Raw genomic sequence first — 20,786 nt, forward strand, 5'->3', positions numbered from 1 at the left:
ATATGAAACTGTACTTTTAAATTAAACCGCAAGATTGTAAATTTGGTAAAGTACATTTATTTGACATCAAATGTTTTGAGAATATTCAGCGATTTTCATTTTTATTTGCTCACGTTCCAAAAAGTTCGTTTTGAGGCACGCAATGTTCCTTTGCTGTACACAGTGTCTTAGATCATCTCACAATACAGCGCCACAATTCGGAATATGAAACTGTGGTTTAAAAGTAAACGGCAAGATTGTACATTTGGCAAAGTACATTTATTTGACATCAAATGTTTTGAGAATATTCAGCGATTTGCATTTTTATTTGCTCTCGATCAAAAATAGTTCGTCTTGAGGCAAGCGATGTTCGTGTGCAGTACACAGGGTGTTGGTTTACGATAAAATAAGCTCTTCGGTCGCACTGATAATCGCATGGCTGTTCCAACAACGAGGCACTAGGCCACCACAACGGTCTGTATGTTGCATCTAGCCGTTAGTACCGCGTAAGGGCATACTTGTACTTGGCGATCGTCCCATAAAATGGTCAGGGTGGTAACGTAGTTCACGCGGAGAAGCAACTGGCGGTTAAAAAACCCATCCGCCGGTGTCTGGTACTCGTGACACATGCAATAATGGATGATGTACCTGTTTGAAAAACATAAAAAATGAAATTAGTCTCACCATCAGATCTTTATTAAAATTATTCATTTTATATATTAGGTCGGGAAATTATTTCATAGCTAGGACAGTGCAACTGGGTATTATACGTCAAGGGGGGGCTGTAGGATACTGAGACAGTCCCCCAGTGCAAGGGTTGACAGGGAGGCAGTGCAGGTGGAGAGTGGAAGGGCCCAGGACCGAGGTCGCAGACAGTGGACCAGTTGTAGCAGGGGAGAGGGAGAGAGAAAGCAGAAGCAAAGAGGAAGGTTTTGAGGTGCTTCCGTAAAAGGAGATGGTTCTCCTCAAGATAGTGCGCGGTACAAAACAATGTGCCACATAGAACGAACAAGTACAACTTAACCCGTCTTTAAAGCTACTGTATAGTAATTAAATTGCGGTATAAACTCATCTAAAGAGTTACTTACATTATATTTGCCTGTGCCTGTGCGTAGGGCAGCCCCGAAATACCACTCCTTCTATGCCGACGTTATTTCTTCTAATGAACGAACATTAAATGGCTTTCGTTTCTGAAATTATATTCATTATCATTTCTTACGTTATTGCCCCACACCCCCAAAAAGAAGTCTTTCGGGATGGTCCCGGCCTGTCAAGGTCAAATAACAATAGAACCTTATACTGAGTCGTGGGCCATTCCGGCACCCGAGAAAAAATCAAAGCAGCTGACCTTCACTTTGAACGAGCACACATTCCTAGTTAGCTACATTCAGTGTAAGGCCATCTCACAGGACTTGAAATTTACACTCCATCTTTGCATTTTGTCTGCGTGCTTTGCAGCCCCAGGGAACCATAAATACGGAGACATTCTATATTTTTTGCAAAATGATTTATATTACTGTTTGGTTTAATTTAATTTATTTACACATTACATAGATACACATATTCAATGGGCCTGCGACATGAGGAGACTCGAGAGAACAGACAATCAAATTACAATCATTTAAACCGTGATGTGTATTTCTCAATGAGCTCTTCTTTAGGTGGACATGGAACAGAGGCAATGTTGGGTGGCAATGCAGTTGTCCCCTGCACAGGTTCGTTCACAACTCCATTTATGTGCCTATCTAGGACGTCAACAATAAGTCTCTCAATAAACTCATATTGCATATCCTCAAATACTGGTTTGATCACCCATTGTTTACTTCTTTTAGTGAAGGCCTTATTGTAGCAAAGCGTCCCTAAAGTTCTGGTCGTCCTACTTTGTGACGGCCAACATTATGGTTATGTGCCAAGACCGCTAGAAGAGTCCGATTTATCATGCCCTCCATGCCAAAATGCAATCGTTTTGGCCTGTACTTTAGGCACATATTGTGGAACACCTCCAAATCTCCTGTGTGGCAGAATTCCGTGAGTCCCCTCAAATCTCTTGTTATAGTTTTATCAAATACAATCTTTTCAATGGCTTTGTGAGTGGGTGATGAAGGAATCAACCACTTCTTCTTCCGTGCCTCCTCTGTGGACAAATGGCCATGTTCACAATTGTGGAAATGTTGGTTTGTGTTCCAACGGTGAACGTTGGTGCAGTGTAGCATTACTGACCGCCATTTTTCCAGTAGAATTTCCAACGACCCTCCACATGTTTTTGAGCTCCACCAAAGATGGTTGCTGATTGACTTGGACCACTGTGAAATACCTTGCATATCTTTTTTTTACCTGCAGCCGACATTTTTTTATTGATTGTTTTTGCAAGATGCCAAACGTCAAATTGGTAATTTATATTTTTGTACTCTTCTCTCATTGTCTTGGCAATTGAAACGTGTCTGTCCGTGGCTATCAGGTCGATCACCATTCCCCGCGATTGTAGTTCTTGCAATGATGCAACTTTCTCCATGGCCACTGAGGATGTACTTTGTGACACCTGCACGACCACCGAACTCACAATTTTCTTACTTTCCATGTCCTGAAAGTGGTAGGTGCAGTACTTGGCTGAAAATCCTGGGCTGTCGCACTGTCCATCACCGGCTAGCCTGAACCGTTTGCCCGCGAATGTACTATCAATAGACATTTTTTCCATTCTCCAAGCTTCGCTAATGGCTGGAAATAGATAATCGGTTTGGTATTTGTAGAACTGAGTTTTCGCAATGAAATGGGATTCCCACAAACTGAAAGAAAGACTCTAACTTTTTAAAACTTGAACCACTAAAAAGTGCAGCTGCTGCACAAAGTAGATTGCCTGCTGGCAGTTGCCCCAGCATGGGTTGTGCAGACCATGAGAAAGGATGATATTTTGTACAGGTGGCATGTATTTTAAGGTTAGTGCCTCGAATTGCACGAGTCACATTAATCAATGGCTCCCCACATACTTCCCCACCAACCGAATGCCCACATTTCATCCGAATAATAATATCAATCAAACAACTATCGAATACAATGAATTTGGCCTCTTTCCTTATACTGTCACTCTGCATCCCAGCTGGTTCGGCCTGTAACGTTGAGGACATGTCACTCACATGAAAGGTAGAATCTCTGATATCGTCTTCCGCTATGTTCAGTGATATTGATGGTGTTTCATTGTCGTCCACTTCATTCTCTTCTATTGCAACATCTGTTCCTTCTCCGGCGATGGGTGAATAAGACAATTTCTTCAACTTTCTTGCGGTCTTAGTTTTTGCGGGTGTGGATTCTGTGAATTGATCTCCGACTGCATCCGAACTACCAGGAGGACATTCACTATCAATGGCTGGTGGTGGTATAGCTCCGTTGTCAATCACTTCATATTCTTCCCATTGGCACGATGCATCTCCAGTCTCAAGTCCCTGCCAAAAGGTTTGACAAGCAACATCTCTCGTTACCTTCACTGTCTGTGTAGATCTAGTTCGTACACCCACTCGCAACTAGAGGACAGATTGGAAAAGGGTTGTTCAGTTTAAACACGACTTACAGTATTGAACTATTAACAGTGAAAAACAACATAATATAGTGACCAGGACACTAACCTTCTTTTGCTTTCTTTTCTTTGAAACTTTCTTGCCTCGAACTTCAACATCAGGACGCTGTTGCTCCGACTCGTGTGTGCATGTCTCCACTTCCTCTTGCGCTGCAACGACTATATTTTCATGATAAGCACATCCATCACGCACTGACGCTCCATCGACTCCCTGAAACATAGAACTTTCATTAGTATGTATAATAATATTGAAAACACAAAATGTACTTGGGGACCAATACCCACGTACATCTCAATAGCAAAACACGAATGAACGCTTTGTGTAGAACATTCAAACGACAATTATTCACGCATAGTTGATCTAGTTAGATGGAACTGTCAAGATCCATACCTCGGGCTCCTCATAGACTTCCATTGATGATATTATTGAAGATGATGCTTCAGTAACTCCATGAAACACAGTAATTGCATTAGTATGGTTTTCTATTTTGATAAAAAGAACAGAAACTTTGTGCAGGCGTCAACGGCTCATCTAAATAGACCTGCACAAATGATCAGTTGTCTAAAATAAATAATGGATATCTAAATATGATTCGATTTGCTCGATCGTTGGAAGTGTCACCACCCAGAGATCTGCATCAACTACTAGGGGTGATGTTCTTGTAGAAGAAGCTCCGTCATCTCCCTGAAACATAGTACTTGCGTTAATAAAGAAGGAAGTATAGCGGATGTAATCACGTCATATGATTTCGCTTGATCGAACTGTCAGTATCCATACCTCGAAATGCATAAGAACATCAAGGGACGATGTAACTGCGGTGCACACTTCAGCAAACTGTTGCGCCGACCCGTAACTGCATGCTCCCCCTTCTTCTTGGACTAATGCTCCATCGACTCCCTGAAACATAGGACTTTCATTAGTAATGAATACAATATTGAAAAAAAAAGACACATAGGAGGGCGACGACAGAAGGACATATCAATGGCTAAAAACGAAAGAAACATTGTGTGTAACAATCACGCTACAAGAATGCAAGATCTGATGATCTCCATCGATGGAACTGTCCGGAAACGTACCTCGAGCATCTGAGTGGCATCAACGGTTGTCGTCAATACGTTGGACTCCTCAGCATCTCCCTGAAAGAAAGTACTTGCATTATTTTGGATAACAATAATTATAACTGAAAACAAAGACTAGAGGACGAGTACAAGGGTGTACCATTAGGTAAAATAATTACACGATAAATGAAAACTATTGATTTACATGCCTAAAACAAGTCAGTGGCAGAATAGCCAAGTAAGATTACCCGATAGGCGCTTGAAGTGGCTGATGACTGCAATAACGACACGGATGGAGAATCTTCCGCCTTCATATTGAGTGGATACATACATGGGGAAATTATTGTTAGCTAATGCTACACACTACCGCAAGGCCGAGAGATTAATACGTAAACTTGACTCACCAGTGGAGGGATGTGGACGAATAGAGTGGGAATAGCAGTTGAGAGCAATTTTCGCCTCGCTCGCGGTGTGTTCTTCTTTATTAGCAATGATGTGGAGTACATGTCTGAGCTAAAGTGCCTGCTGCAGATGCGGTATCGATCATCCCTCTTGTCCGCAAAGACTTCTAGGACTCTACTTTCAAGCTCAGACGGTGGATATCCGCAATATCGGACCCATTCTCTTATCTGATCTATTGTTTTAGGGAAAACATGCATTATAGTACCTTCAGATTTATTATGGGTCTTCGAAGGGCAACCGCCAATGGAACAGGCAGGCATTGTGGAAAGTTCTGAAAAGTAAAGATCAACAATTCTCTATGAATACCAATGTAAACTCAGAACATGTGACTAGTTCCTTGCATGTACTGTCTTGAACGAAAAGAAATTGGACGCAAAATGATTATGGTACATGGCCTTACCTTGACGAACAAACAGTTAGATGCAGGGATCAGAGTAGTTTCTTGTCGTAGAACAGGGAGCAGTTCACAGGTTGCAAACTGAGGAGTTTCCTCGAAGTGGTCACGGAAGTTCACAGAGACGACGAGCAGATAACCAGCACCTTCACAGGTTGACTAGCAAAGCGCAAAGAAGTGCTCATTAGAAATATAAAGTGGGTTATAAAGAATTCGAAACAGGGGTGTGTTTGTGAATGAATGACGTGTATATGTCGTGGCATTATGCGGTTTGCAGGGGGCCGTCCAGCGTGAGGGGGGATGCTTGGCAGGAGACACGGGGTCTGGAGGTAGACATGGGAACAACAACCCATGCTCTATAGACCTCTTTGAAGTGTACATGGTCTTTGGCACCTCTTGGCCTTTATCGCTCCCCGACAGCTCCACTTGGCAGCGCAAGTACCCCGGTGCGAACTGCCTTGGATAGGGCGGGGGGTGGATTGGGGCGGTGGTCGTGCAGACAAGACACAGGAAGACTCGTGAATGGAGACACACTTATGTGGATTGCAGGGGGCCGTCCAGCGTGAGGGGGGATGCTTGGCAGGAGACACGGGGTCTGGAGGTAGACATGGGAACAACAACCCATGCTCTATAGACCACTTTGAAGTGTACATGGTCTTTGGCACCTCTTGGCCTTTATCGCTCCCTGACAGCTCCACTTGGCAGCGCAAGTACCCCGGTGCGAACTGCCTTTGTTAGGGCGGGGGGGGGTGTGGATTAGGGCGCTGGTCGTGCAGACAAGACTCGTTTGCCGCAGGGCCTCACCAAGGAGAGGCCATCTAACTGCATGTAAGAGGCAGGCTGAAGGATCTAGTACATGGAAGGCAGGGGGGTGAGTTTATAAATACCTCAGCCTCCCAGGAGAATATATGGGTGCAGTTCACCCTGGAGACCCAGGATGCCTAGGCAGTTAGTCAGCAGCAGGCTGGCCTGTGGTGGCAAGGCGGCACGGGCCAGAGGGGGTCATCTCTGTACCCGGTGCCCAAAAGGATGATTTATTATGATTAACCATATTGATTATTTACCTATAACCATGTTTTGTATCAATAAAATCCAACGGCCTTCCTTTTATTGCCAACGCTTGAACAAAGTGGAGACACACTAGATTCATTTAAAAAATCAAAACAACCATTGTTAAAATATATGTTGGGTTTTATTTTAGATCTTAATTTCAATTGAACATAAATAATAAACATTACACATTGTAAAGTTCTGGTTGCAGCACATCCAGGGAAAATCCGCGGTATTGTCCACTGTCGCTGGGGAAATGTTGTCTAATGGAAAGTACCGCACAGGCAGGTATTACTCTCCAAACGCGGTGTTCGAGCCTCCCGTGAAGCCACCAAGTGAAGCAACGATAGGCCACCAGCCTGTACCACCTGTGAAAATGAAAGATGCAAACTGTATTAAAATGACAAAACTTTCTTATCACTGTCGATTCAGGTAAAAAATGTCATTCTGCTTTGAAAAAAATTCTATCTAGAAAATGCACAATATGGAACCAATTTACATGCATTCGAATGATATGTAGATGTCATTTTATATGTGGGAGACGTCCATGACATAGTAGTGGCATCACTGACATCAAAACCAGAGTATACTTACTCGTTACTCGGATTACGCGGACGAACAGTGCCGCGAAGTTAGTGCATAAGCACCATCATCATCCTCAACACAGTCCGTGAGAGGCAGGCTTCCCTGAACTCTGGCAGCTTGGTGATGCATTGCGGACTTGGCTCGCCTTCCGAAATGTAGGCCAAGCACCCGGAATTTTCACGGCAGCAGCAGTTCTCCTCCTCAGTTGGCATTAGCTCGCACCGATTGCACGTGCACCAGGTGGAGACGCCGTCCATGCGACATGGTCCAGGCTCTTCATCCGTTGACTGGTCCTCCCAACTGCCGTGCGAATCCCCATCGTTTTCGCGTGCTTGCCTTTCCAGTAGTTCTTCCTCGGTGTACTCGGGCTCGTACATATACGGCATTATTGTAGCCATTGTGTGGTAAAGAAAGTAAAATAATTTACAGAGATGGTACAGGTGTTCACAAGGCCTAGAAGCGGCGAAGGTAGCTGACCAGAGCACAGAAACGAGTCACAGAATACTCAAAGTAACACAGAGAGAGTAATGGAATCGAAAATCTGCTGATGTGTGTTGTGAAACAGTGTGTTTATACTTATAATAGAGGAAAGAGGCGTCCTGCCATTTCCATGACGACACTTCATTAGCTGAGGCGCAGCGATTGTTGACACGAAACGTGCTTTGGCGTTGGGAAATGGGCGGTACGCGTCTGCTGATGTCAGGCTCAGGGGCGGGGGATTTGATTTAGTGCCGCAAAAGCAGGTGAGCCAGGGCGATGCGGCAAGTGATAGGATTATCAGAAAATGGCGGCTGATTTCGAGTGCGTTAATGGACGAAAAGTCGGGTAAGGTCCATAGGAAAGTTTTCTACGATCTACCGAGTTATGCTTAAAAACACATGGCCGAACCGTAGGGACAATAAAAAAAAAGTCCCGGAACTATCCTTTAAACTAAATGTTTTGCAGGGTGGTTCTTCTCCTCAGTCTTATGCAAAGAAAATGTCTCTGAAGAAATTAAACTGTTCCAACGTATGTTCTGCCAGTACTCCTTAAGAACAGATCATTGATGCCCCCAGCAAATCCACACAATACATGTAAACTCACAGTTTGGAGTTTTAAGGGCTTCCAGCACCCTATTTTTTCAGAGTTCATAGGGTCTTTTCTCTTTAGCTCTCAGTTCCAGGTGTTCCCCCGCAGTTGAAACCAGTGGCAGGATTCTGTAAGCGGGGCCACGAGTGATACAACTTCCATGATGGACAGGAGCCAGAGGGTGACAGGAGGCTGCACTAAAGTTGGGAGAGGGTGTACACTACATCCCTCACTACATCCCTCACTACCTCCCCCTCTCTGCCGTGGTTCGGTTCCTCCTGCCACCTACTCAAATATCTCTCTCCTCCCCAAGTTCTTGCCCCCAAAAACCTTGCCCTTTGCGATTTGTCTTCTTGGCTGTACCTTTTTTTACCTTTGGGTCCACCACCTCAGTCTCAACAATTCTCCAGTCTCTACGTTGCTCAAATCCCCCTAGTCCTTTAACAATCCTCCCCTTGTAGCGGATCTCCTCCCCACGTTAGACCTCACAGAGTAAGGCTGTCCCTGTAGGCAGGATGACACACACTGGCTCAGTTTCCAACACAATACACAATACACAGTTCCAAAACGTGGATCGAAACCTGTCTGGTCTTCCACGTTAAAGTCTCTATTCTTGACTTCCAAAATAATGTTTCAACCAAAACATTCACAAAGCTCCCCCTCTGTAGGGCTCAGACCTCTCACAATAAAGTTCAACACAAACTTGTAAGGGGGCTCCCTTCCCCAAGCTTATTTCACTTTGGGTCTCACTCTGTTGGGCTCAGGCCACTTCCGGATGTCGAAGACTTTCAAATGTGCGTGGCTTTCTTTACAGACCACTGCAAGACCACTATGACTCAAAGTTTACAGTTCAACTTTCACTCTCCCCTTCTCTAGGAGTTAAACTTCTTTATTTCACTTTTGCTGTTCATTCGCTTTATCGCTTCAAACAATTTACTTTTCACTGAGACTTTCGAGTGGGCTACTTCCTTTCGCCGGACCACTCCGTTACTTAGTACCGCTGATTTCGCAGCTGTCGAAAGTTCATTCAAAGGTCTGCCTTTCCTTGCGTCTCATTCACACGCGTGCAGCCTTCAATTGAGATATAATGTTGCTACTTCATACATTAACACATACCAGTCTTTCAGGTTAATTGCCAACTCACCGGCTGTGTGCGTCTCTTTCTTGGTTTTGCGATTCCCAATTCATGAGTGAAGGTTTTTTTTTTTTAACAATTTTTATTGAATATTCAAACAACCAACACAAACCAAACTTGCAGTATATACAATGACATTTCGATTATACATTCTACAATCACTTTAACTGCATCCCTTAACCCCCCGTTACGAGCCCATTTCTACTAATGATCTATTCTTGCATCTTGTGACAGGGTGTTTGTTCCCGAGGATTCTAATGGGTCTTCCACTGACCCAAATAGTTCTGCTATCAGTAGTCTCCAGGCCATCAAGGTCTCGGCCTTCTCCCCCACCCCCCCAACGCTGCTAGCCTCTTGCCATGCCATGGTCTCCGCCTCCACCCATTTCTCTAGATCCTTCCACTATACCTCCAAACGTGGTTTGTGACACATCTTCCATCCCATAGCAATTCTCCTTTTCGCAAGCACATATGCCAGATCTTTCAATTTACTCACATGCCCAAGTTTACACGGACTAGGGAACCCCCCTAACAGGCAGGCCCACACTGTGTCCACTACAATCTTAATACCCTTTTCTGCAAGTTTATGTGCTACCTCTCCCCAGAAGCTCTCAATAAACGGGCATGACCAGAACATATGCACCATGCCCGCATTCTCCTCGTCACATTTAGGGCATGCCTGCCGCCCTGCATTTTTAAACTTATCAACTCTCTGGGGTGTCAAGGCCGCCCTGTGCATAACATATAGTTGCACCTGTTTAAGTCTTGCATTCCTCGAGACCTTCTTGTGATGCCCTTGGGCTCGTTCCCACATCCCATCCTCCATCGGAACTCCCACCTCCCTTTTCCCAATCAAGCCTTAACTGCGTCACCTCCTTTCCCACTTTGGACATCATCATCTCCTATATTCTGGATGTTTCATGCCCCCCTTCCGCTATAACATATATTACATTCATGATAGCATCTAGTTCTCCTTCCAGTATTGGTTCAGGCCATGTACTCTGGATCTTCCGCACCAGTCTATTGTACGTAATATTTTGGCCAGTGTGTAGTCCAGTTCCCGCCCCCAACTCCTCAAAGTCCGTTATGCTCCCATCCTGCCACATATCCCCCATTGTTGCTATCCCAACCGGCTCCCAGTGGTTCCTAATCAACTTTCTTAGCTGCTCTTCTCCGCCCGCCAGTGCGACCAATGGCACCTGTGGGGAACACGGGTATGGGTTCTCCATCAGCTGACAAGCCCTGCGCCACATCTTCCATCCGAGCACCATCATATCTAAACGCCCGTCCATTGCTACAGGGGGCAACCACATAACCTCCTTCAAATAAAACTGGGTACAGTCTCACAAGAACAGCCTGGTTTCAGTGGTTACTTCCTCTGAAGGCCACTTAGCTACATATTGCAGTTGGCTTGCAATGTAATAGACTTCATAATTGGGCAACTTTATACCCCCTTTCTCATGAAAGTTCTGCATCTTCCAGAGGGCTACTCTATTTCGTGTACCGTGCCCCAGGAAGTCCCTGCATATGCTGTCTAGCCTACTGAAGAACTTCTTGGGTATGAAGTACGGGATATTCCCAAAGTAATGTAGAAGCCTAGGCAAGACCACCATCTTTAGCATCGCCCCACGTCCCATCATTGCTAAAGGCAGCTTCACCCAAAACCGCATACAATTCTCTATTTTCTTAATGGCTACCTCTGTATTGCGCTTGTGATCTTCTAGTACCGCATGGTATATATCTATGCCAAGGTAGCAAAACATCCTCGCTGCCCATGGTATCTGCAGCACCGGTAGTTGCCTCGGGGGGACCCCTTTATAGACACCCAATGGGAACATGCTGGACTTCTGGGGGTTCACGGCTATACCCGACATTTCTGTGTATCTTCCCATCACCTCCAAAATATATTGCAGATTCTCCTCCGGATACCGTAAGTACAACAATATGTCATCTGCGTATTGGGATATCAGACGTTGCTCACCTCCCACAGGGATGCCCATCGTGTCATATTGTTGCCGTAGATAGATCGCCAGGGGTTCCAGGGCCAATATGTACAGCATTGGGGACCATGGACAGCCCTGTCTGGTTCCCTTTCGAAGTTTCCACCTTTCTGATTTCACCGACCCCGTTTTAACTCTGGCCAGCGGCACACTATATAACATTTTAGCCCACTGTAGATATCCTGGGACCATCCCATAGCCAGCCAGTGCCGCCAACAACCATGGCCATTTGACCGAGTCAAAGGCCTTTACTGCGTCCAGCGAGACAATCGCCAGTTCATCCTCGCTTTCGTTGCCATGTTCGACTCTGTGGAGCCTTGTAAGATTATTGGATATGTTCCTGCCGGGGACATAACCCGTCTGGTCCGGATGTATTAATTTACCTATGACCCTTCCTAGCCTGTTTGCCAGCACAGCGGTCAGAATTTTACTGTCTTGATTTGATTGATTGATTTATTTATAGAGCGCTTTACACCAAGGCGCTGTACAGTGGAACAACAAAATACAAAAAACCAACAAAACTTAACAATGGGAGCAAAATTTACATCTTGAATCATTCAACAAAACAGTGCAAAGAGCGATTAACTGGGGGGGTAGAAAGGGAAGAGGTGGGGGGGAGTAGGAGTTGGATAGGGCGAGGGAAAATGGAAGAGGAAGAGAGGAGTAGGAGGGGGAGAGAGGAATCAGGTGAGAGGGGAAGTTTTCAAGGAGGAGAATGGAGGAGGAGGGATTTAAGGGAAGTGCGAAATGAGGCGAAGGTCGTGGTAGAGCGGATTGTGAGAGGGAGTGAGTTCCAGTGCAGAGGTGCAAGGAGTTGGAATGAGCGGAAACGGGAGGAAGCGCAGGGGGAAGGAGGAACAGTGAGGAAGAAATGGTCAGCGGAGCGAAGGGGGCGGGATGGGGAGTAGAAGGAGAGAAGGGAAGAGAGATAAGGAGGAGCAAGACCATGGAGGGATTTGAAGACAAGGCAGAGAAAGTAGAATTTAAGCTGTGAGTGGAAAGTTAGTCAGCCAAGGTAAGAGAGCGAGGAAGAGATGGAGTCACGGGAGGTAAGGAGACAGAGGGTACGGACAGCAGAGTGGTATATGGATTTAAGAGGGGCAAGTTGAGATGCAGGAAGTCCAAAGATTAGAGAAGAGCAGTAGAAGAGGCGGGAGAAGATAAGAGAGGAAATTAGGAGTTTGGTGGCGTGGAATGTGAGGGAGGAACGGATTTTGCGTATATTGTAGAGGTGGTATCGGCAGGTGCGGGAGGTGAGTGAAATGTGTTGTGAGAAGGTGAGAGAGGAATCAAAAAGAACACATAGATTACGAGCTTGGGGGAGATTCGAGATTAGAGGGAGGAAAGTGAATGAAAGGAGGAGGGGAGGGAGGGGGAAGTCCAAAGATTAGAGAAGAGCAGTAGAAGAGGCGGGACAGGGGTCTATAGGAACTGCAGCTATTCCCTGGTTTATTGGGTTTGGATAGTGGTATTATAATCGATTCTCTGAGGGATTCTGGTAATCTACCCAGCTCGCACGCCTCATTAAGCATATCCAATTCATGAGTCAAGGTTAGTACCACAGGCATGGCTCACCTACCTAACTCTGCCGTTCACCCGGGAGGGTCGCTGGCATTCTTGAAACACAATGCAGTATTCACTTGTGGGATCTGGCCTTCTCCACGTGTCTTTTGTGGCCTGTCCGAGGCACCTACCTCCAGCAGGGAAATCTTGGGGTTTTCAACCCGCTGTTCTCGTCCCATGGTCCATCGCTCTGCTACAGTAGGTTTGCCTCATCCCTGAAGCCCTTCTTGTACCAGTGTTACGCCTTGCTCAGAGTGTGTCTTTGGGTTCTGCCTTTTATTTGTGTGAGGAGAGCTAATTCATATCAGGTGTTTGCACTTAAGAGTCAAGTGCCTGACTTTGCCAGACCCAATAAGCGGGACATGTTCAGTACGATGTGTGAAAGTTAATGTTGTTACACTCAGTCACCCTCTTCCTCGGCACAGTGTGTGTGTAAAAAGGGGGGGGGGGTTGGGACCTTGGAGTATCCTAAAACATAGAATGGGTTTGAAAAACAAAATAGGGGGAATACCGCATCTCACCATCGGCTGCCTCACCCCTATTCCCCAAGGATCCCTCAGCCAGGTGATTCTCCCGCACTGGTCCACCCCCATGAACTGGGTCCAAAAGCACCGGTCGTGTCCTAGCCAACTGGATGATAAGTCCACTAGGACTAGCGGGCGAGACTCCCTTTGGTTTCTCACACCCTTCACTTCCTATGTTTCTCCTACTAGCCTCGCCCGCAGGATACACAACGGTTCACCCACACTTCTTTCAGGCACCTCCTTTTCCATCTTCCCTAGGTGTCTCTGCTCCTTCACTTCCTTCAATCCTTCCTTTGCCCCTCTGCAACAGTTTCCTATATCTCCTGTTCTTTCCTTATCCATTTCTCATCAAACGTTTCTTTCAATAGCTATCCATTATCCTCAACTTCTTCACCCATTTTGGGCTCCTCTCCAACACCACTTGAGATACAAAAGTCTTTTTCAACGTACCCAACTTCTTCACCCCTTTGGGCACCTTCCTCACCCCCTTTGAGGCTTTCTATTATTACAACTTTCCCAAATTCACTCCTCACTCTCTCCCCTTCTTCACCACTCTAGGCACCTTATTTGCCCATTTTGGCACTTTCCTCAGAACCACAAGTGTTCTCCACTTTTTCCCTGCCTGTGCACCTTTCTGGACCTTCATTTCCCAGCATCCTGTGTCTGCCTTCTCCAAGCTCCCCATGTACTGGCCGAAACCTCCGGTCTCCTTCTTATCCCAGTCTTCTGAGTCTCTCCTTCTACCCTCTGCCTCCTGCTCTCCACAAGCTCCAGAGGCTTTGCTCTAGTCTCCTGCCTCCTTCCCCAGCTTCTTCTCTTTGTCTCTCCAGCCAGCACAGAAAGAGCTCTTCCTCCTACTGCCACCACCTGCTGACTATCCCTTTGAGGTTTTACCAAACTCTTTCCCCTCCTTCTACCCTCCCTTCGGTGGAATGGGAATCAGGTGTGGTGGTTTCACCTGGGAAACTTGAAATCGCAGTTCTTTGGGCCTGGAACTCAGCTTTGATAACTGTGCACGACATATTAGAATTCCCAACTCCCTTCTTTTTTGTTGAGCTGCTGGCTGACTGTCTCCGGGTTTATCCTGGTCTATCTCAGGCCCCATCTGTGTTAGAAATGGATTCTGGAGCAGCTTCAGCGCTGCCAGCCACACAGGAACACGCCATCCCTTGACTGTCTGAAAGGGGCCAGCGTAACAACAGTTATCCTATTATTTTATTAGTATTTTGGTTAATTACAAACCTTTTACTTAGTTTCAACAACAGATATCCAAATGTATCACAAAATAAATAAAAAATGTAATAAAAAAAACAAAAATAAATTTCTACATCATTCAAAGTTACTTCATTCAGAAATTCTTTAAAGTGGATAGTTCCAACCAGAATTGCAAGATCCTAAAAATGAAAGGTTTTTGTTCGCCCAATAGTAGCAAAGTCCAACTCTCATCTGAGGTGAGAGTTACCGCTTCCAATTGAAAGCCACCTCGATACTTAAATCTGAGTTGAGAAAGGGCATTGCAGTCCATCAAAATATGGTGCAGAGATTTGTGTTGGTTAGGGTCGAGGTAAAATCGACAGCAGGTAGGTTTACCATTTAGTTGATTCCGATGCGCTAATACTTCCCTCGTAGGCTAGAGATTCAATTGCAGCCACAAGAATAAGTCTCTAAACTTTGGGTAGGAAAATCTGAGCATGTACGGCATCAATGTGGGATTCGATATTAACAATTCCCCTGTTGAGTCCAGAGCTTCTATCCACTTTGAGCATCTAGTCTTCCAAAGGTTCAGAATTCCATTTTGCTGCTTGGATGGAGTCGGTCTCAAAATTATTAGTGGTAAGATAACGTCCTCTGAAAGTGTTTTCCAGTAAAAGTCAATCGTTTTCCACAGCACTATTGAGTGGATCGATTGGATGGCAAGTTCAAACCTGATCCGTACAATTGAAAAGGACTTAGGCGATGAGAGGACTTTCCTCCAAAAAGTTCCTTCTAGATAATCCCATATCTTCCATGTTAGGTTTAACGCTGCCTCAGCACCAAATGACAGAATAGGAGTCACTTTTTGGTGATAAATTAGTACCAGACGCAAGAAGAATTTTCCATATTTTTTGTGTAAAACCAAAGCTTGTCGAGCTAAAGACCCAACTTATTTCCGTAGGGCGTTTTCCCATTCAAGATTGTGGATAGGAGTTGATCCAGACTCCTAGATACTTTATTTCGTTAACTTGCGTTAGCTTTGTAGATCCCAGAAATAAGGAGAATTTCTCTTTACTTCGTCTTGCAGATTACGAAAAGACATGGTCCGAGTCTTTGAGGAGTTGAAAGTGAAACAATTTTCTTGGCAATATGGAAGTAGGGCATTTAAGCTTCGTTGCAGACCGATCAGGACAAGATCATCTGCATAGACCATCCAGGGTACAGCAGTGCCGATTATCCTGTTATCCTATGACGAAGTGCCCCTTTTGCGACTCACCATCCACAAATCTGGCCAAACAGAGCATCTCATCACATACAAGATAAAAACATGCATAAATACGGTTTTAACTGTGAAAAATTCCTATGAATCATAACTAAATATTGTTCCATATACTAGATTTTTGAATGTCGCCAGGAATAGAAAAAAAAAGAAATTATCTTGCAGATGAGTAGAAGTCGGTCCTTAAGAAAACAGTCAGCCGATCCCACATAACTCATTCATTTAGGACACATCAATGATCTGCCTAGAATTCTATGCAGGACCCAACACACTACCCTTCTTAATGTTGAAGAACTGGAAATGCAGCCAACATTTTAGGAACTTGCACCTTTTACCTGCTCCTATCTCTGTTCCCTCTCCCACTTCTCCCTTTCTCTTGGGATTGTTCCTACCTGCTTCAAGGTAGCTATTGGCCTACCACTCCTAAAGAAGCCTTAGGCTGACCTAAACAAATCTGCTAACTAAAGGCTGGTGTCTCTCCTTCCACATTTTTCTAAAATCCTAGACAGGCTCATATTTAACAAGATCTCCACCTACCCTGGTTTACCTACCAATGACCTCTGTGAACTGTTCAAGTCCAGATACCAAAGTCAGCATTTCTCTTAAACAGCCCTCACTCATGCCTCCAATTTACAGACCTCTGCTCACCATCATAAGCCTACCTATATCCTAACCCTTCTAGATCTCTCTGATGCGTTTAATACAGTAGACCCACCTTTTCTCCTTCAAACCCTTACTGATCTTGGAATCCAGGATACTGATCTTGAATGCTATATCGCCTACCTTTCTCAGTATTCTTTATCGTGGGACACGGCCATCTCCGATCCAACTTACCTTCCCGTTATGTTCCCCAAGGCTCCATAGTTTGGTCCTTACACTTCAGCTTCTACACTCCCTGTGGCAAGTCAGAAGAAGGAGAAAGACAAAGGGGTGGCATTTCAACTCACAATTTGTATTCAAATAATAAGAAAGGGACCTTTCTTTCCTTAGATGTGTTGCCCCATCTAACTAAACTCTAATACGGATGCTCATCGTCAGGGTGGTTGTCAATTTTAAGAATCAGTACTCTGTCCAAAACCTATCCTACTTTGACCCTACTAGAAATCAAACTTATTCTGCAAACAGTAATGAAGCTAGGGGAATTACTCTCTTCTCCTGGTCCAGACTACGGGCTAGTTTTTGACCCTCTCTAGCCACAGTTCTTATCAGTTCTTGGAATTCCTCCAAATTACTTCTCTAGACTTGCTGAAATGTCCAACAGTTATTCTCTCTCAGCAGTATACATATTCATGGACTTTCCTCATCTTCCTCTTGGCTCTGGCAGCAAGGGAAATTACTTCTGTAATGTCCTTGGCTCTTTCCACAAGCTCTCTGTTGAGGGAGATTGCCCCTGCAGTAGTCTTTATCCTAAATAGCTCTTTTGTAGTTACTGTGACGAGGGGGATAACTCCCGAGACACTCTTCAGCCTTGGTATTTTTTCTGCAGTTACTGTGGTGAGAGATTACTCCGGAGGCACTCTTCAATCTTGGTATCTTTTTTTATCTTTTTGGTTATCACTGTGATGAGGGGGATTACTCCAGAGATGCCATTTACTCTCGCCCAAACCCCTACCAGGTCTCCAGATACCTTTGTTCTGGAGAAGGTATGTCACTGGTTCTTCTCGGGGTGTTGGTCTCGATCTCTCTGGTCGAACGCTCTTCGTTTCTCTCTTTGCTTCCAGCGGCACTGCGCTGGCTCTGCTGACCTTTCGATATTGGCATAGTTGAAGGACCGCCTGGTCCACCTCTCGGAGGTCACGCCACCGTCTACTTCTCTCCAGCTTCTGCATAGGTCAGGTCATCATCGGGTTACAGAGTGCTCTGCCAACCATTCCAGGATGTCCTCGCATCCGAGGATCAGCTTCTCCTGGTCACTTCCTCGTTCCCATGTTTGAATCTCCAGGGGCTGACATGCTTCACGCAGGGTTCTCCTCTCACTGAGTCCTTTCTTTATATGTCCTGTAACTGGGTCCTCCCCAGCGAACTGCACAGCCCTTCTTTGATGTCAACCAAGTATTCTTCATGCCTCCTCTGGCCCACCTCTTCGCAATACTGTTTAGACATGAAAAAGCAGTAGTTGGCATCACTCCTTCAATCTTCCTCTTCTCAGTACTTTTGGGAATTGCTTTATTATCACTCTGTATGTTCTTCCTCATCGTGGTAGCATTAAGACATAGGTGCAAAAAGGAGGGAGCATTGCAATAAACAGTAGTGCTTTCTGGTTGTTTCTTGGAGGACCTCAAGGATTTCTTGGTCTCAAAGGCAAGGGGGTAGGGAGTTTTATCATGAAATGGGAGTCCATGTGCCCATGAGGGGAGGCTCTCGCTGCAAGGTCCTGCATTCTTTTTTTAAAAACTTTTATTTTCGGTTGGCAAAAGTTAGTAGCAGTTGCACACAGTAAGCATTCACAAAAAAGAAACTCAGTATTTTACATTTTGTTGCACAACGGTATAGGTTACATAGCAAATCATACAGCAGGTGCATTAGCTACATCCTGGCTCAGTTCTATTATTCATGACCGGTGAAGTGGGAGGGGGTCCGGGGCCACTTCGGCCTGTTTGTGAAGGTAGCTACAGAATGCAGTCCATACATTTTTGGGACGTGAATGCACCGGCAATGACGCAATGTATTCCTCCTCACAGGTTTGCGTCCAAGTAAGTATAATGTGGTTAAATGCAAAGGTAGGTGGAGAGGAAAGTTTCCAAAACTGCAATACACATTTCGTGGCCACCATAGTGCTTATATTTAGAAACTTGGACACTTTCTTGACATTGTCGTTGTCCCATATCCCAAACAGCACACCCAACGGGTTCGGGTCCACCTCAGTGTCCACCATCTCGGAAAGAGCCCCCAAGATCTCAGTCCAATATGTATTCAGCATAGGGCATGACCAGAACATGTGTATATGATCTGCCTCTTCTAGATGGCATCTGGGGCAGGTGGGTGACTGGGCCCTAGCGAACCTATTTATTTTAATAGTTTATAATGCATATATCTGAATTTGAAGTTAAGGGAGACTCTGCGCGTATGTGAGCACATGCTCTTCCATAACACATCCGTGATCTCAAGGCCAAGCTCTCCTGCCCACTCGTTGCGGGCTCGGCCTGGCTGGTCCGGGGACTTTGTCAGTAGCATTTTGTATATGGAGGAGACTAACCCGCGACTATTACTAGAGTTGGCTATATATTGCAATTCAGCGTTTCTAGGGGTTCGTCCGGGTAAGAAGACCACATGGCACGGACCGCCGCACGCAGTCTGTATTACTGCAGCATCTCCAGTGCCGATCCGGAGTGGCCAGGTCGCCATGTTTGTGGAGTGATGAATTTACCCTCAGGGAATAGATCAGATAAAGCCTGGTAGCCCAATTCCTGCCACCGGTGAGATAAAAGCTTATTATGTGTGGGTTCAAGTCAGGGAACTCCCAAATGGGGAGCCATCTGTAGTATGGGCCCGGGTCTGATGACATATCAATAAAACGGTGACTCGCCCTTAATGTGGATGCTATGGGATCGGCAGCCACCTCAGTTTCATAATTGCAATTAAGGACTAGAGACATAGTGTGCATCCCAGCCGTCGCCAGCTTTTCAAGTTTGACAGGAGGTGGGGCTGTTGGGTATTTGTACCAGTGCGTAGCATACTGGGCTTGGGCCACGTACCAGTATAGGGTTAGGTCGGGGGGAGTGAAGCCCCCCTTCTCATAAGGTAATGTCATGTGTTCCCACTTTTTCCGGACCGCGCCCACGTGCCATAGGAATTGTGCACTCTTCTTGTGCAAATCGTCAAAGTATTTTTCCCTCGGCCATATCGGGACATTAGGGAAGATGTATAGGAGGTTAGGGACCAATATCATCTTGATAAGGGACAACTTCCCTGCCAGCGATAGGGGTGGAGATCGCCATCTTAGCATCTTTGACTCGAAATGTTGTGCAGTTGCAGTGTAATTATCGGTAAGCAGGGATGACCTGGACAGCAACACCTGTACCCTCAGATACTTGATGTCACCCTGGGACCAATGGAGGGGATAGTCACAGGGTGGTTGTTGTATCGAGGTGGTGAGCGGGAATATCTCAGATTTTGAATAGTTGATAGTGACGCCTGAGAAAGTGCAAATTTTCCTTATGTCCCGAAGAACAGAATTCAGATGGGAGGCCGGGTCCCCAACGTATAATAGCACATCATCTACGTACAGAGAGATTATTCCCGGGGCGTCCGTTAAGCGTACACATTTCCGAGAATGCCTCGCCCTGACATAGTCCGCCATTGGCTCAATGACCAGTGCAAATTGGATGGGGGAGAAAGGGCACCCCTGTCGGGTGCCTCTAAGTAGTGTGATGGATGCCGAGGTCATGGAGTTGACCAGAACTCTGGCGGTGGAACACGTATACAGCAATTTAATATATTGTATCATGGAAGGGCCCACTCCCATCCTCTCCAGGACCTGCACATGTATTGCCATGATATATTGTTGAATGCCTTTTGGACATCGCGTGTGACCGCCGCGGCAGAGGCTCCGTGGTCGATCCTAGACATGACATTGAAAAGCCGTCTGATGTTAAGAGCCATCGATCACCCGGGAAAAAATCTGCTCTGGTCCTCATGTACGAGATGCAGCATGATTGGGAGAAACCTATTCGCAATGGTCTTGGCGAATATCTTGGTGTCAATATTCATAAGTGACAGTGGCCTGTAGGACCCACAGTCGTCGCTGGGCTTTCTAAGCTTGAGTAAAACGGTTATAATCTCGAGGGAGAATGGACTCACCAAGTGACTCAGACCAGACCTCAAGTAGCCTGGGCGCCAACAGCGCCACATGCTCCTGATAGAATTCAGAGGTGAGCCCGTCCGGACCTGGGGCTTTACCCATCGGAAGGTCGGTTATAGTAGTGAC

At 45.7% G+C, this 20,786-nt stretch overlaps 1 protein-coding gene across 1 annotated transcript in view; it reads right to left on the reverse strand.

Annotated features, from left to right (window-relative positions):
* The window catches only part of CHD1L (chromodomain helicase DNA binding protein 1 like), a 1,245,724-nt gene that overhangs the window by 1,182,896 nt on the left and 42,042 nt on the right, over nucleotides 1–20,786 (reverse strand). The gene's annotated exons all lie outside the window — the stretch shown is intronic.

Source organism: Ambystoma mexicanum, chromosome 7p (assembly GCF_040938575.1).
Source record: "Ambystoma mexicanum isolate Mex_15411 chromosome 7p, UKY_AmexF1_1, whole genome shotgun sequence".
Taxonomy (NCBI): Eukaryota; Metazoa; Chordata; class Amphibia; order Caudata; family Ambystomatidae; genus Ambystoma; species Ambystoma mexicanum.